The sequence below is a fragment of the Panthera tigris genome, chromosome B1 (assembly GCF_018350195.1).
Source record: "Panthera tigris isolate Pti1 chromosome B1, P.tigris_Pti1_mat1.1, whole genome shotgun sequence".
Lineage (NCBI taxonomy): Eukaryota > Metazoa > Chordata > Mammalia > Carnivora > Felidae > Panthera > Panthera tigris.
In genome coordinates, this window is record NC_056663.1 from 189905869 (window position 1) to 189921378 (window position 15510).

Genomic DNA, 15510 nt, shown 5'->3' on the forward strand with positions numbered 1-15510 from the left:
TTTAACGTTTATTTATTTTTGAGACAGAGAGAGACAGAGCATGAACAGGGGAGGGGCAGAGAGAGAGGGAGACACAGAATCTGAAACAGGCTCCAGGCTCTGAGCTGTCAGCACAAAGCCCGGCGCGGGGCTCGAACTCACGGACCGTGAGATCATGACATGAGCTGAAGTCGGACGCTTAACCCACCAAGCCACCCAGGCGCCCTGCCACTGTCTTTTTAATATCAACAGCTGATATTTTACTCTGGAAAATTCTTTTGATACCCAATCTGTCTCTAAAAAAATGTTGGTTTTCCTGGGCACCATCATTTGTTAGGCACTGAGGATACAGAGATGAAAACCAAGTCCATTTTATGTTGCCCACCGAATCAAGTTCTCCATGGGTTTGATCACTTTTTGACTTGTTATGAACATGCAATTTCCCTAATGCTGACTCACAGCTACTATCAGTGGGAGTCCAAAAGCCCTTCCTTTCAGGAGTTTGATGAAACTCAGAATATTTACAAATATTCCAAGAGTTTTTGACTCTCCATTTTTATCCCAATCCCTCCCCCATGCTATCCATACATAATTTATATTACCAATTGTGGTGTTTTTACAGCTCACCATGTTTCTCCTTTCAGCCATACCACCTGCCCCGTGGAGTCACAGCTAAGTGACTCCAAGAACCAAGCTGAATCAAATAGGTCCTCTTATTCAAGAAATTAAAACTTGAAAAAAAAAAAGAAATTAAAACTTGAGCCAAGACACATTGTTGTGTATTAATTAGCTACTGCTGTGTAATAAATACCCACAAAATTTTAAATGATGAACAACAACCTATCATTTCTCATTAGTCTATGGGTCAAGTAGACAGTTCTGCTGATCTATGCTAGATTTATTTATGCATCTCAGTCAGCTGCAAGTAGGATAGGCAGTTCTCAAATGAGCTTTTCCCATAGCTGGGGGCTCAGCTCAGATGGCTGGGATCACTCAGCTCTTCTCCATGTGCCGTACTATCCAGTAGGCTAACCCAGGCACATTCTCATGGCAAAGACAAACAAACAAAGAAGTGGAAATCTGCCTATTCAGGTTTCTGATTACATCGCATTTGCTACTCTTTCAGGGCTAATTTTCAGAACCAGAATGAGAGAGGCCCATACAGTTACAGAGCAAATGGCATGGATGCAACAAGGTCTTTAATTAGGACTATTAATGCCACTAACCACAGGTTGGAAGTCAATAACACTATGGTAACACCCCAGAAAGAAGATATATGGAGGCTCAATGCTGATGTCCCCAGAGATTCCCTGACTTATGCCTTCCCAAGATTTGATCAATTATATGTGCTAGCTTTCTTCAATTATGTAAACTACCCCAGAATCCTGCCAATAAATCACCATTTCAGCTTAAGTCCACCAGCCAGTTTCCATTATCTGCCATCAAAAATCATCATCATCATCATCATCATCATCATCATCATCATCATAATCATCATCAACAACAACAACAACAACAACAACTATAATGAGCTCTAAATAGTACAACACATTTTGTCATTTCTAGGTACAAACATTTCTCATATTCATCCCTTCCTTGCCACAGTTGGAGTTACTGTCTCAACTTGGACTTCCATCCTTCCCAGCCTGAACCACTACAAGAGGACTTCTGAACCAGAGTATTGAGCCACCAGACTTGGGCCTCATGTCAAAATGTTTTTGAGTCTTTAGTATTCTTCAGTTAATATTATTTGGTTTACTTACTGTTTTTGGTAATTTCCAAGTATTAGGTGTCCCACAACTCTTAACAGAACAAGTTGGTGATTTTCTATGGAATTCAGTGAGAGTTGAGAAGCTATTCTTTTCACCTTTTTCAAATATTTATGATGCTGTTTGAAGAGAAATATCTTTTTATCATTTTTTACTTAGTAACCTGTTTTGGGGCCTCCCAGTCTCTATTTAACATGCAAAAATTAATAAGCAAATGATAAAGATTTTTTTTGTTACTTTGCCTGTATTTATTTATTTATTTTTTTTTTATATTCAGTTGATTTTTTTTAATTTATTTTTTAATATATGAAATTTACTGTCAAATTGGTTTCCATACAACACCCAGTGCTCATCCCAATGATAAAGATTTTTTAAAGAAATGTGCTATTCATTCTATCTTCAGTAGAGAAAATAACATTATAGTTTTACCTTAAATTTTACCTGTCCAGCTTTATGATATTAGAATTGTTCCAACAACATGATGATTTGTTTGTTTATAGAAATCTAAGAATTACATTAAAATTTAGTCAATGACAAGAGAAGGAACCAGTAACTAAACTGAGGCAGAGGGACTGTAACAGTTCATGGGTATTGAAGAACACTCTGACCCAGTCTTTTGTGGTTAACTGAGATGTTATACATAAAACACTAGTCACATATCTCTTTAAAGAAGAATTTCGTTGCCTTCCAGGACTGACATAGTCATGTAGCTGATACAGTTGTAAAGTGTATATGAAATGGCCTTTGCTCTCACTATATGAGGAAAACTGTATGTAAATTTTATGATGTCCCTTTCAAAACGGTGTCCTTGTCCAAATTCTACCTTCATTTAACTGTTTTCTCTTCTTTTCATTTAGAGATTTGTTGCCTTGGTTTTCATTCTAAGGCTTTCAAGGTTTGGCAAACGAGACTTGCAGATCAAATCTCACCCTCTCTCTTTTTGCAAATTAAGCTTTATTGTAACATAGCAGTGCTCATTTATGTTTACGTACTCTCCATGGCTGATTTTGTATCACCTGAGCACAGTGAGTAGCAGCATTAGAGACCTTATAGCCCACAAAACCTATTTACTAAAGTTCTTTTCCAAAAATGCATGCTGATCTTGGTCTAATGAAAGGGGAATTGCCTTGGAGTCAGCAGATATGGGTTAGAACCCAAACTCTACCAGTAGGAACAAATCATCTTCTCTGAACCTGACTTTTCTCATTCTTAACTGGAAATAATAACCACAGCCTCATGGATATATTATAAGGATTAAATGAATGTGCAAAGAATTTGGGACAGAGTATACCTCACAGATATTAATGTTTCCATTCTTCCTCCCTTGCCCACTACACACAACCCATTCACTTTCTCTTGAGCAGTACAATTTCAATCTACAAAATACTTATTTCAAATAAATTCACTGGCATGTAAAGGATAAAACCAAGGCTTCTTATGATCCTCATATATGTGTAATTTCTCGTTCCCCGCCCCCCCCCTTCCTTTCTCCTGATGCACTTTCAAAGGAATGGAGCAATCTACACATCTACAAGTTTGGGTAAGACATTGCTCTATAAGGTGAAAGCAAATCAGCATGTTAAAAATGTAGGTGTGGCACCAAGTTATTCAAAACCAATACAGTTTAAGGTCCACAAAATGCCTTCCCTTCAGGTAACAACAGAATCTCATTACAGCTATGGCTCAGTATTCACAAATTTATATTAATGCTTGACGATCCAATTCTAAATTGTGCCACAGAAATTCTCTACAGAAGTGCAAATTTTTCTAGTCACATAGTTGTCCTAATCCTTTAACTCTCTTTCTCACCACTTTCAGAGACCTTTTTATGCTTCTGTGACAGTGAAACGTATGTTTATGAAGATCACCACAATTTTCAAATTCAAGTTCTGACAGTCTGAAGCCACTACCCTCACTCACAAAAGCATGTTCTCTGTATCATAAACCCAGTTCCTACTTTTCTGTCCATGGTCTCTGATTCCACTTCCCAGGCAAACAGAAAAGCTAAGCTCTAGCTCCAGGATGGGGAAAAGAATCCCAAGATTCCAGGTTATCATTTGCCTACAGTCTGCTGTTTACAAAATGGAAGTGGGTTATTGAAGAAGCAATGTCCAGCTGGAGTGAAAAGAAGCTAAAGTCAGGTAGGTTGCTCAACCAAACCAACAGTCCAAAAAGAATAAGTCAAGAGTGAGCAACCAGGTTTGAAAATTCCACAGGAGGAGTAGTAAGAATGATAATTGCCTTTTTAAAAATACTCTCTTTGCACTGGGCAGTATGCTAAGTCCTTCAGTAGGGTGACTATGGTCATAAAGGTTGTTAGCCACACAGTACTGACCACATTTGAATGGTACTCCCTAGAGTCATGCAGTACCCGGTCTACATAGTCATTCATGGCAGGCCTGTATAAATATATCATAATTGCATTGTTGCACTGAGTATTTTCTATGCAATACAGGTTCTATGTCATTTAATTCCAGCAACAAGCCTCTGAGGTAGATTTTGTTACCTTCTTCTATCCAGATCTGGAAGCTGACTAACAGTGAGGTTAAATAACTTATCCATGTCTACACGGTTACTAAGCAGAGGAGCCAAGATTCAAACACAGTTTTGCCTTGCTCCATGCTTTTTCCACCATTCCACTGTGCCTCTTCCTAGTTTATTGCTTGTTAGTGAATACTTTGTAGAGTAGAGGAAGTTGAGAAGCTTTTACAGTTTGTAGTATTCTACCAGAACTTATGCAATTTCCCTGCAATGAGATAGGAACTCATAGAAGAAGACAGAGCTCTTGGAGGCCATGAGGGCACCATTTAATAAACTACTGGATGAAACTTTGAAATGAAAAAAGACAATTATCAACTCTGAGATGAAATCGAAGTGAACAGATCTTACATCCTCCCAGAGGGTTAGCTTCCTCACAAGAGAGGCATTCATACTGGGACAACCTGGTCAATTGTTAACTTAGTTGCTAATAAGAATTTATTTCCCACCTGTGTCAGAAATCATTACTTCTAGCTTTAATGATCAACTCACACTGGTTCAGGCTCTTCCTCTTATCATAAAGCTTTACTTGGATCTGAACAAAGAACCTAAATCAAAACCACCCAGTTATTTACTATGAGAAGCAAGTTTCCTCATGAAGTGATTTAAAAGAGAAATTGTTAAGGTAGTGCTATAAGACAGAAAGAGAATGAACAGAGTCAAAGACCAGCCCAATTTAGTCAACTGTGGATGACTCATTCCTGAAAGCAGCTTGACCTAGAAAGGAAAACAGCCTTTGGAATCTAAAAGACCTAAGTTTCAATCTTGCTTCTCTTTAAATTGGAATGATGACATTGATCTCTGTGGTGTAATGTAAGGATTTACAAGAAATTATTCACAGAGGGCCCAGCGCATGGTGCATGGTACACAGTGGATATTCTATAGAAGTCAGCTCACATCTTTCCATCCACAAGTGCCTGTGGTCTGTTAGCCTTGGAAACCTGACCTTAAAATCCTAATTCACATGAACCTGTCAATATTTGATTGCATGCAATTTGAGGGCAGTTCCTTTTGGTTACACCCAACACAAAGCACACATTTTACCTAACAGGCACTTAATAATCATTTGTTTAACTAATTAGTTAACTAGTTGATGGAATATATGGAATGGTTAGGGTCTCCCTAATGTTAAATGTAACTGAGATTTAAATCTTAATATTTAAGAGGTAAAATTGTAATGTTGGATTTCAGAAGTCATCAGAAAAGAGAAGACATTCAGAAAAGACAACACAAAAGAACACTGGGGTTTTCATGATGTTCCACACTATTTGGAAAGATGATGTCTAATCCCTTTTCTGAGGAACTGTATTATTGGTCATTTAAACTAGTACTAGAAAAGGCTAAAGCGATAAAGATTCCAATCAATTCCTCTTCCATACTCCCTAGAGACAGGACTACTTACTACTATCTAACATCATCTTTGCCCTGCCAATAATAGTTATTAATTGAACCATGGAAGGATACCAACCCAAGGATAAGAGAGAATCTGGGTTAGTAAGCTGTAGGCCCTGAAATTATAAGGTCAAGTTGACTTAAGAATTAAGCCTCCCATTCTGAGATGGTCAATTTTAGGGTCGTATGTGCTAAAAAATAAACAGGGAAGGCTAGTTTGCAGGAAAAAAGAGAGAGAGAATGGATCCAATGTGCAAGGAAAGAGAGATGAGAGGTCATTTGTTTCTAAAGACAAAGAGAGCAACGGAATTGCTGCCTAGTTTTTGGAAGCCTTCCAGTTCTCAAAATCTATAGCTTATGATAGCTATGAAGATCCATATTTATGTACTTCATACTTTATGAAGTACAGTTACTGTACTTCAACTCTTGGATTCCATTAAAATCCTTTGATTCCTTATAATAAATTTCTATTTTAAATTCCCAATGAGATACACTGAGTAGGTTTCTATTTAATATAACCTAATTATCCCTAACACAAATCTTAGTCTTATAAACTAAGTTATCAAATATAAACCAAATGTTTCTTAGTTCCCCAATGTATGTTCATATGTCAGAAATGTCCTCTCTGGCCCCCTTATGATTGGGTGGGTCATATGACTAGTGTCACTTCCAGGCTAAGCACTCAATTGTTGATAAGAGACAACAGGACTCATCTTTTTTTTTTTTTTTAAATGTCACAACAACAGGTCATGTTCAAGATAGTAGCTGTTCTATTAGCTTGAGTCTCTGAGGAACTGTGATCAACAGTCTGCATATTAACTTACTAAGGACATTAAGCATGAATTAAAAATAAGCCTTTTCTATGAAAGCCACTAATATTTTGGTGTTGTTTGTTACTGCAGCATAATGTAACTAAATTGACACAGAGATTATTTTAGGATGTTCCCCAGTGGTACAAAAGGTAGATGTTGCAGGCATGAATGAAAAAGAGTAAGGGAGAATCAATGTCAGTACAAGATCATTGTTAGATATTATAGAAGGGAGAAAGTAAGTACAGGGCTAAAGTCGCTTGGATGAAGCCAGAGATCAAGTACTGAGAAACACTGGAAGAGATGGCAAAATGGAGTAAAAATGTGGTAGGGCTAAAAATGCTTGTCATTGCCATTATCAAGGTTCAGGGTATTGGATTCATCATACAGGAATGGATATCTAGTTAAACATGCAGCCCTATATGGTGGCCATCAGGTGAATGCAGAAAGGGATGAAAGATCGCCAACGTGAATGAAATATGAACAAAAGCATCTTAGAGCACTATTCACAAGAGTATGAAGGTCAAAAAGTAAGGGAACAGCAACCCAGTGTGTTAATTTCTACAAAGTCCTTCACATTTGTTAAATATAATATCTATATTAATCCCCTCAGCATAACAAGAATCTGGATTGCACAAATTATGGTTCCTGGTTTCAAATCCAGGTTCTGCCACTTACTGATTCCATGCTTTTGGGTAATTCTTTAAGCTCTTTCAGCCTCAGTATTCTCATCTGTAAAATGGGGATAATAATACAACTCATTGAGGATCATGTTGACAATTAAATGAGATAATGTTGATAAAGTGTGCATATAAAAGATTGAGTATTTCAATTAAAAATGCATAGGAATTACAATCATTATTTTCAAATACATAAAACACTGACAAATAATGGATAAATTAAGGTTGTTTTGTAAAATCCCAAGGGGCTTGACATAAAATCAATAGATAAGAGTTATGAGATGACACATTCTAGTTTAATGGAAATGGAAACATGAAAATTTTATAACTGTTAAAAAGATGAAATTGACAGCATCAAGAAGAATGAGTTCCCATTTGGGGGAAGCATTCAAGCAGAAGCAATCAGTACCTGGAGACCAGGAGAGTTGCTGTAGAAGCAGTAAGATGGGAACTTTTACAGTGTATTACAGTTCGGAGTATCTATGTCTCTGCAAACTTGCCTTGTACATTCATTCATTCATTCATTCAACAAATGGGAACTCACAACCTTCTCTGTGCCAAACACCATAGGCCAGGGGCTAGGGAAAAAAGGTGTACTAACTCTCAAGGAACTAAGAGGCCAGAAAGGAAAACACACACAAAACAAAACAAAATAAAACCATGCAATGATTCATTCAGTCACTAGAAATGTGAAAAGTTCTAGGAAGGAAGATGGAGAGTTCCAGCACAGGGTGACAGATTGGGTAATCACAACTGTGAGGTCAGGACAGCTTCTCAAATAAATTAGGATTTAACTTAGTCCCAATGCACACGCAGGAATTTAGGTAGGTGAAAGACAGCTGGTTGGGGAAAGAACATTCCAGCAGATGGAATGGGTGGTACAAAGAACTGAGGCATGGAGTAGCTTGGTATTTAAGAAAGGAAGAAGAGGCTTGTTTGGTAAGAATGTTGTTGGAAAGAAGGAAAAAGAATGCAAAATGCAAAGAATGAAAAGCCCAGATTCCACATGGTTTTGGAGGCCAGGTTAATATTGATTTAAATGGCATGTTATAACTCCTTCCAAGAACAAGGTCAAAAAGTTTCAGATTCCTACCTTGGATGGGTGAATTTTGCAGAATAAAAATAAGAATTTTATTCATACAGCCCATCAGGGTCATGTGTGAACACCCATTCTGTGCAATAATCAGGATTCATGTCCAAATACAGGAGTTTATTTCAATTTCACAGCCCCTCCATTACTCAGTCAGTATTATTTCTTGCTTAAAATTCTGCCATTAGCAAACAAAAGGTATTATGTCTTACAAGGTTCAGTAAAATACCATAATACCAGGAAAAGTGTTACAGGGATACAATACCAGTTAAAATACAAGAATACCAGATTATAATGTGAATGTACACACTCATATTGTCCCTACTTATTGAAGGAAATAAAGACTTTTTAAGGAAAAAAACCTGTTACTTCACAAATGTGCCCTACTTAATGATTCAAGTTTGAAGATACTCCAGAGCTTACAATTTCACAGGGGAGAGGAAGCAGAGTAAGCAACTGGAAAAAGCAACACTCAGAGTCAACCACCTCCAAGAAGATAACAGATTCCCATGGTTGTCAGGATTCAGAAGGGAGCTAACCCTTCCTTAAGTCAGAGTAAGAGAAACCAACAAGTAACAGTAGATTGTAAAATGATTGCTTGGTTGACACATCTCTGTGATAAATTGCATCAATAGTCCTAATTCCCTGCTTCTCCCTAATTCTATATCCTTTGCCATATATTTTTGTAGTGTCATCCACTGTAGATGAGGGTACCCCTACTTCCTAATTTGGGGCTTAAACATATGATTTTCTTTGGCCCACAGAATAAGATGGCTTTGAAAAGTCTTGTATGCTTCCACTTGCTCTTTTGAACCTCTGCCATTGCCACTGTCAAGAACAAACTGGGGCTGGCTTGACGATCCTAGCAGGAGGATGGAGCACAGCCACCTGCAAGCCAAGCCCAGCCAAGATCAGTCAACCCTCAGTCAACTCACAGACTTTGAGAAATAATAAATAGGTGTTTGGGGATGAATTGCTACACACAATATCCAACTGATACAGGAGTATGGCCCTCTCCTCTCCCTATGATGGACTGTGCTCCTCCATTGATATCTGTATACTCCAAGAAGGAGGAGTCATCTGGAAATTAATGTTACTTTGTCTGCAGTGTTCAAGGCTCCCATTCGACCCAATACCATGAACTTTGTTCACACCAACTTGCATGAAAACAGCAAAGAGCCATCTGGTGTCAGTGAACTAGCAGGTCATCAAACCAGTGCTGAGTCTTAGAGAGACTGGCAGAGCCATGACTCAAATTTCCAGAGTTCGAAGTGGTGGAACTCACCATTCTGTCCAGGGTGCTTTTGGAAATATGTGTCATAGGGGCCACATGTTTGCACCAACCAAAACTTGGTGCCTTTGGCACCACAGAATGAACACAACACAGAAGTAATATGCCATCACTCTGCCCTGGCTGCCTCAGCCTTACTAGTGCTGGTCATGTCTAAAAGTCTTCGTATTGAGGAAGTTCCTGAACTTTCTTTGGTGGTTGAAGGCTATAAAAAGACCAAGGAAGAATGATATCAAAAAGGTCTATGCCTCTCAGAGAATGAGAGCTGGCAAGGGCAAAATGAGCAACTGTCATTGTATCCAGCACAGGGACCCCTGCATCATCTATAATGAAGAAACATTAAGGCCTTCAGAAACGTCCGTGGAATTACTTTACTTAATATAAGCACATAGAACATTTTGAAACTTACTCCTGGTGGGCATGTGGGGCCTTTCTGCATTTGGATTGAAATGCTTGCTTTCTGCAAGCTAGACACTCTGTATGGCACTAGGGGTAAGCATGCCTCCCTCAGGAGTGACTACAATCTTCCCATGCACAAGATGCTTAATACAGACCTTAGCAGAATCTTGAAGAGCCCAGAGATCCCAAGAGCCCTCCAAGTACCACATAAGAAGATTCAGTGCAGAGTTCTGAAGAAGTATTCACTGAAAAACCTGAGAATCATATTGAAGCTACACCCATGTGAAAAGACCATGCACCAGAACACCATTCTTCACTGGGCCAAGAATCACAAATTCCAGATGGATAAGGCAGGAGCAGTATTAGAAGCCAAATCAGATAAAAGCGTTCCAGGCCAGAAGCTTGTGGTAGGGAAGAAAGGAAAGAAGGCTGTCAGTGTTAAGAAGCAGAAGAGGAGGAGGAGTTACAATGGCAGTGTAGTAAGGGGACCCCGGGCTTGCTTCATCCCTCAAACATAGCTAGATCAACATCAAATCATTTGGAACACCTAACAAATCGATCTGAGGATGAAGAGAACGATCCTCACAATTAGAGAAGAGAAGGTGGCAGGTGCAGAGATGTAAAATGGGGGAGAGAAAAGCTGTGGTGTTGCAGTGGAGAGGGAGCCCTTTTCACAGAGAGAAGACAGAGAAAAAGAGAGGGGGAGAGAGCAGTGCATGGGGTTCATGCAAGAAATACACTTCCCCCAAACCACTGACTGGGGAATCAACAGGAACTGACTATTGCAAGTTTTTACAAACAATGGAACTCAAATTCTGAGGTTTTAGAAGTCAGCACCATTTGCTGGAGTCAAACCAGGTGGGCAGCAGTGCTCCTAGGGAGAAAGGCAAACACTGGACAGAGTGGACAGAGGACAGTGTGGTGTAGAGATCCCCTGGGTTGCACTAGGAGAGAATGTTCCCTTTCCTGGAGTACATTTGGAAGAGGGTATACTGCCTCTCCAAGGACAAAGGACTGAGTGGGCACCAGTGAGCAGCCATTCATCCGCAAGGGACAGAAATGCACACAGAGGACAGATAACCTGATCACAGCTTTTTGCTGTGCTTCACCATAAACTCCAAGTGCCTACACAGCTGTGCAACTGCTTCACTGGGAAAAAGCCAGCACCAGACACAGCACAGACCTCCTCCTCTGGAGAAGGGAATCTGGTCTGTGCCTTGCTGATCCTTTACGATTTAGAGTGTTGAATCCCAGCCACAGGCCAGAGATAAAACACAGGAGAACTGTGGCACTGGGTACTCATTGGCCCCAGGCACAGACAGGTTGAGGGCAGGGATCTGATGGAAGCCTAGGACACAAAAAGGGAGGTTGTTCCCTTTTCTGTGAGGGCTTCCTGAACAGCAGTGGGCATGAGCTCCCCTAAACAGGGATAAGAGAGTGGCGTGACACCATCTTCCCCTGACAGCCAGAATGTTTGGAACACCTACATTCAATGAACAACATAGCACCCTCAGTGGAGGGTGGAGCTGCTTACACCAAACCTCGCCATGCTGGGCCCTGTAGGGACATCTTTTCTAAAGCAGGTCTGACTGTGAGCCAGCACGGCAGGTCTCTCCCCCAGAGAACCAGCACAGACCCCATGTATGCACCAAGTCTACTGATCATAGAGTGCTCCTAAGTGTCAGCTTTAGTTCTGGTGGAAATAGGACTAGGCTTTCTTTGTTTGTTTGTTTGTTGTTGTTGTTGTTGTCATTGTTGTTTTCTTTCTTTCTTTTTCTTTGGAATGAGGCTTATACTTTTTTGTTTATTTGCTTATCTGGGGATTTTTTTTCCTTTTCCTTTTCTCTCTCTTTGGATCAGCACTTTTTTATATTTAATCAGGCTTATTTAAACAAACAAATTAAAGCACACCTAGTTAAAGGTCCAAACGCTCTCCACTACAAGCAAGGAGGTACTCTGCACACGACTTACCTGGGGCAAAGAGCAGCCAAATCATAACAGTAGAGTGTACACAGCATATACCTTAACCATTTCCTGAAGCACCAGGCTTTGTAAAGTGTATAACCCTTTCTCACTATAGCATTACTCTCAGGATCAGGAAACATAACAAGACTTCATAACACACAAAACACAGAAACCTAGACAAAATGACAAGATGAAATAATTCTCCCCAAAAGAAAGATCAAGAAGAAATCATAGCCAGGGATTTACTCAAAAAAGATATAAGCAATATATCTGAACAAGAATTTAGAGGAACAGTTATAAGAATACTAGCTGGGCTTGAAAGAAGCATAGGAGACACCAGAGAAACCCTTGCTGCAGAGATAAAAGATCTAAAAAATAGGTTGAAGTTAAAAAAAATGCTATACCTGAGATACAAAACTGACTGATTGTAATCACAATGAGGATGGAAGAAGCCGAGGAATGAATAAGTGATATAAAAGATAAAGTTATGGAAAATATTGAAGCTGGAAAGAAGAGGGAAAGAAAACTATTAGATCAAGACTATAGACCCAGGGAATTAAGTGGTTCCATAAAGCACAATACTATCTGTATCACAGGAGTCCCAGAAGAAGAGTAGGGGAAGGTGCAGAGGGTTTATTTGAAAAATCATAGCTGAGAACTTCTATAATCTGAGAAAGGAAACAGGCATTCAAGTCCAAGAGGCACAGAGACCCCCCCCTCCTCAAAATCAACCAAAACAGGTCAACACCAAGACATGTCATAGTAAAACTTGCAAAAAATCAAAGAAAAAGAGAATTTTGAAAGCAGCTAGGAACAAAAGGTCCTTAACCTTGTAAGGATAGACATATTAGGTTAGCAGCAGACCTGTCCAGGGAGTTGGCAGGTCAGAAGTGAGTGGCATGATACATTCAATGAAATAAATGGAGAAAATACTCAGCTAAGAATACTTTTAATATTTTTAATGTTTTTCTTTATTTTTAAGAGAGAGAAAGAGAAAGTATGAGCAGAGGAGGGGCAGAGAGAGAGGGAGACACAGAATCCTACACAGGCTCCAGGCTCTGAGCTGTCAGCACAGATCCTGATGTGGGGCTCCAACTGAAGAACTGTGAGATCATGACCTGAGCCAAAGTCTGACACTTAACCATTTGAACCACCCAGGTGCCCAACAGCCAAGAATAGTTTATCCAGCAAGGCTATCATTCAGAATAGAAGGAGAGATAGAGTTTCCAAGACAATCAAAAACTAAAGGAGTTTGTAAACACTACACCAGCTCTGCAATAAATATAAAAGTGGACACTTTGATCAGGAAAGAGAGACCAAAACCAACAAAGACTAGAAAGGAATGGAGACAATCTACAAGCACAGCAACTTTATAGGTAATATGATGGTACCAAATTCATACTGATCAATAATTACTCTGAATGTAAATAGACCAAATACTCCAATCAAAAGACATAAGGTATCATAATGCATAAAAAACCAAGATCCATTGATATGCTGCTTATAAAAGATTCACATGAGACCCAAAGACACTTCCAGATGAACGTGACGAGATGGAGAACAATTTATCATGTCAATGGACATCACAAAAAACACAAAAAACAAAAAAAAAAATGAGTAACCATACTTATATCAGACAAACTAAATTTTAAACCAAAGATTGTAATAAGAGATCAAGGGCACTATAACATAATAAAGGGGTCTATCCAGCAAGAAGATATAATAATTGTAAATATTTATGTGCCAAACTTGGAAGCACCCAAATATACAAATAAATTAACAAAGAAACTCATTGATAGTAATAGAATAATACTAGGGGACTTTAACACCCACTTACAACAATGGACAGATCATCTAAGCAGAAGATAAACAAGGAAACAATGGCTTTGAGTGATACACTGGACCAGATGGAGTTAACATATATTCAGAGCATTTAATCCTAAAGCAGCAGACTACACATTCTTTTAAAGTACACGTGGAACCTTCTCCAGAATAGATCATACACTGGGTCACAAATCAGGCCTTAACCAGGACAAAAAGATTGAGATAATATCATGCATATTTTCAGACTACAATGCTATGAAACTTGAAGTCAAACACAAAAACAAACAAACAAACAAACAAAACTGGACAGACCACAAATACATGGAGATTAAAGAACATCCTACTAACTGTGATGGGCTAACCAGTAAATTAAATAAGAAATTAAAATAATAAATGTAAGCAAATGAAAATGAAAACATGACAATCCAAAACCTTTGGGATGGAGCAAAGGAGGGCAAAAGAAGGAAGTATACAGCAAAAAGGCCTATATCAAGAAGCAAGAAAGGTCTCAAATACAAACCCTAACCTTAAACCTAAAGGAGCTGGAAAAAGAACAGTAAATAAACCTAAAACCAGAAGAAAATGGGAAATAAAAATGAGAGCAGATACAAATGATATAGAAATTTTAAAAAATAGTAGATCAACAAAACTAGGAGCTTGTTCTTTATGAGAATTGACAAAATTGGTAAGCCCCTAGTCAGAGTTATTAAAAAGAAAGAGAAAGGACTCAAATAAGTAAGATCATGAGTGAAAGAGAAGAGATTATAACAAACACCATGGAAATACAATTATAATAGAATATTATCAGCAATTATATACCAATAAATTGGGCAATCTAGAAGTGGATAAATTCCAAGAAAGATTAGAAACTACCAAAACTGAAAGAGGAAGAAACAGAAAATTTGAACAGACCCATAACCAGTAAAGAAATTGAATCAGTAATCAAAAATCTCCCAACAAATAAGAGTCTAGGGCCAGATGGCTTCCCAGGGGAATTCTACCAGACATTTAAAGCAGAATTAATACCCATTCTTCTGAAATTGTTCCAACAAATAGAAATGGAAGGAAAGCTGCCAAATTCATCCTGTGAGGCCAGCATTACCTTGATTCCAAAACCAAAGACTCCACTAAGAAGGAGAGTTATAGATGAATATCCTGATGAATCTGGATGCAAAAAAAATCTGCACAAGATACTAGCAAATCAAATCTAATAGTACTTAAAACAATTATTAACCATGATCAACTGGAATTTATTCCTGGGCTACAGGGTTGGTTCAATATTCACAAATCAATCACCATAATACACCACCTTAATAAAAGAAAGGATAAGAATCATATGATTCTTTCAATTGATACAGAAAAGGCATTTGACAAGATACAGCATCCATTCTTGATAAAAACCTTCAACAAAGTAGGAATAGATGGAACCATACCTCAGTATCATAAAGGCCATAAATAAAAGACCCACAGCTAATATCATCCTCAATAAGGAAACACTGAGAACATTTCCCCCTAAGATCAGGAATATGACAATGGTGTCCACTCTCACCATTACTATTTAACATAGTAATGGAAGTCTAGGCCTCAGCAATCAGAAAACAAAAAAATAAAAAGCATCCAAATTGGCAAGAAGTAAATCAAACTTTCACTCTTTGCAGATAACATGATAATCTATGTGGAAAACCCAAAAGACTACACCAAAAAATTGCTAGAACTAACATACGAATTTATCAAAGTTCAGGATATGAAATCAATGTAAGGAAACCTGTTGCAT

At 38.5% G+C, this 15510-nt stretch overlaps 1 pseudogene; it reads left to right on the forward strand.

Moving 5' to 3' along the window:
• The first annotated feature begins 9276 nt into the window (after positions 1–9276).
• LOC102960761 overlaps positions 9277–15510 on the forward strand; it is a 108921-nt pseudogene continuing 102687 nt past the window's right edge.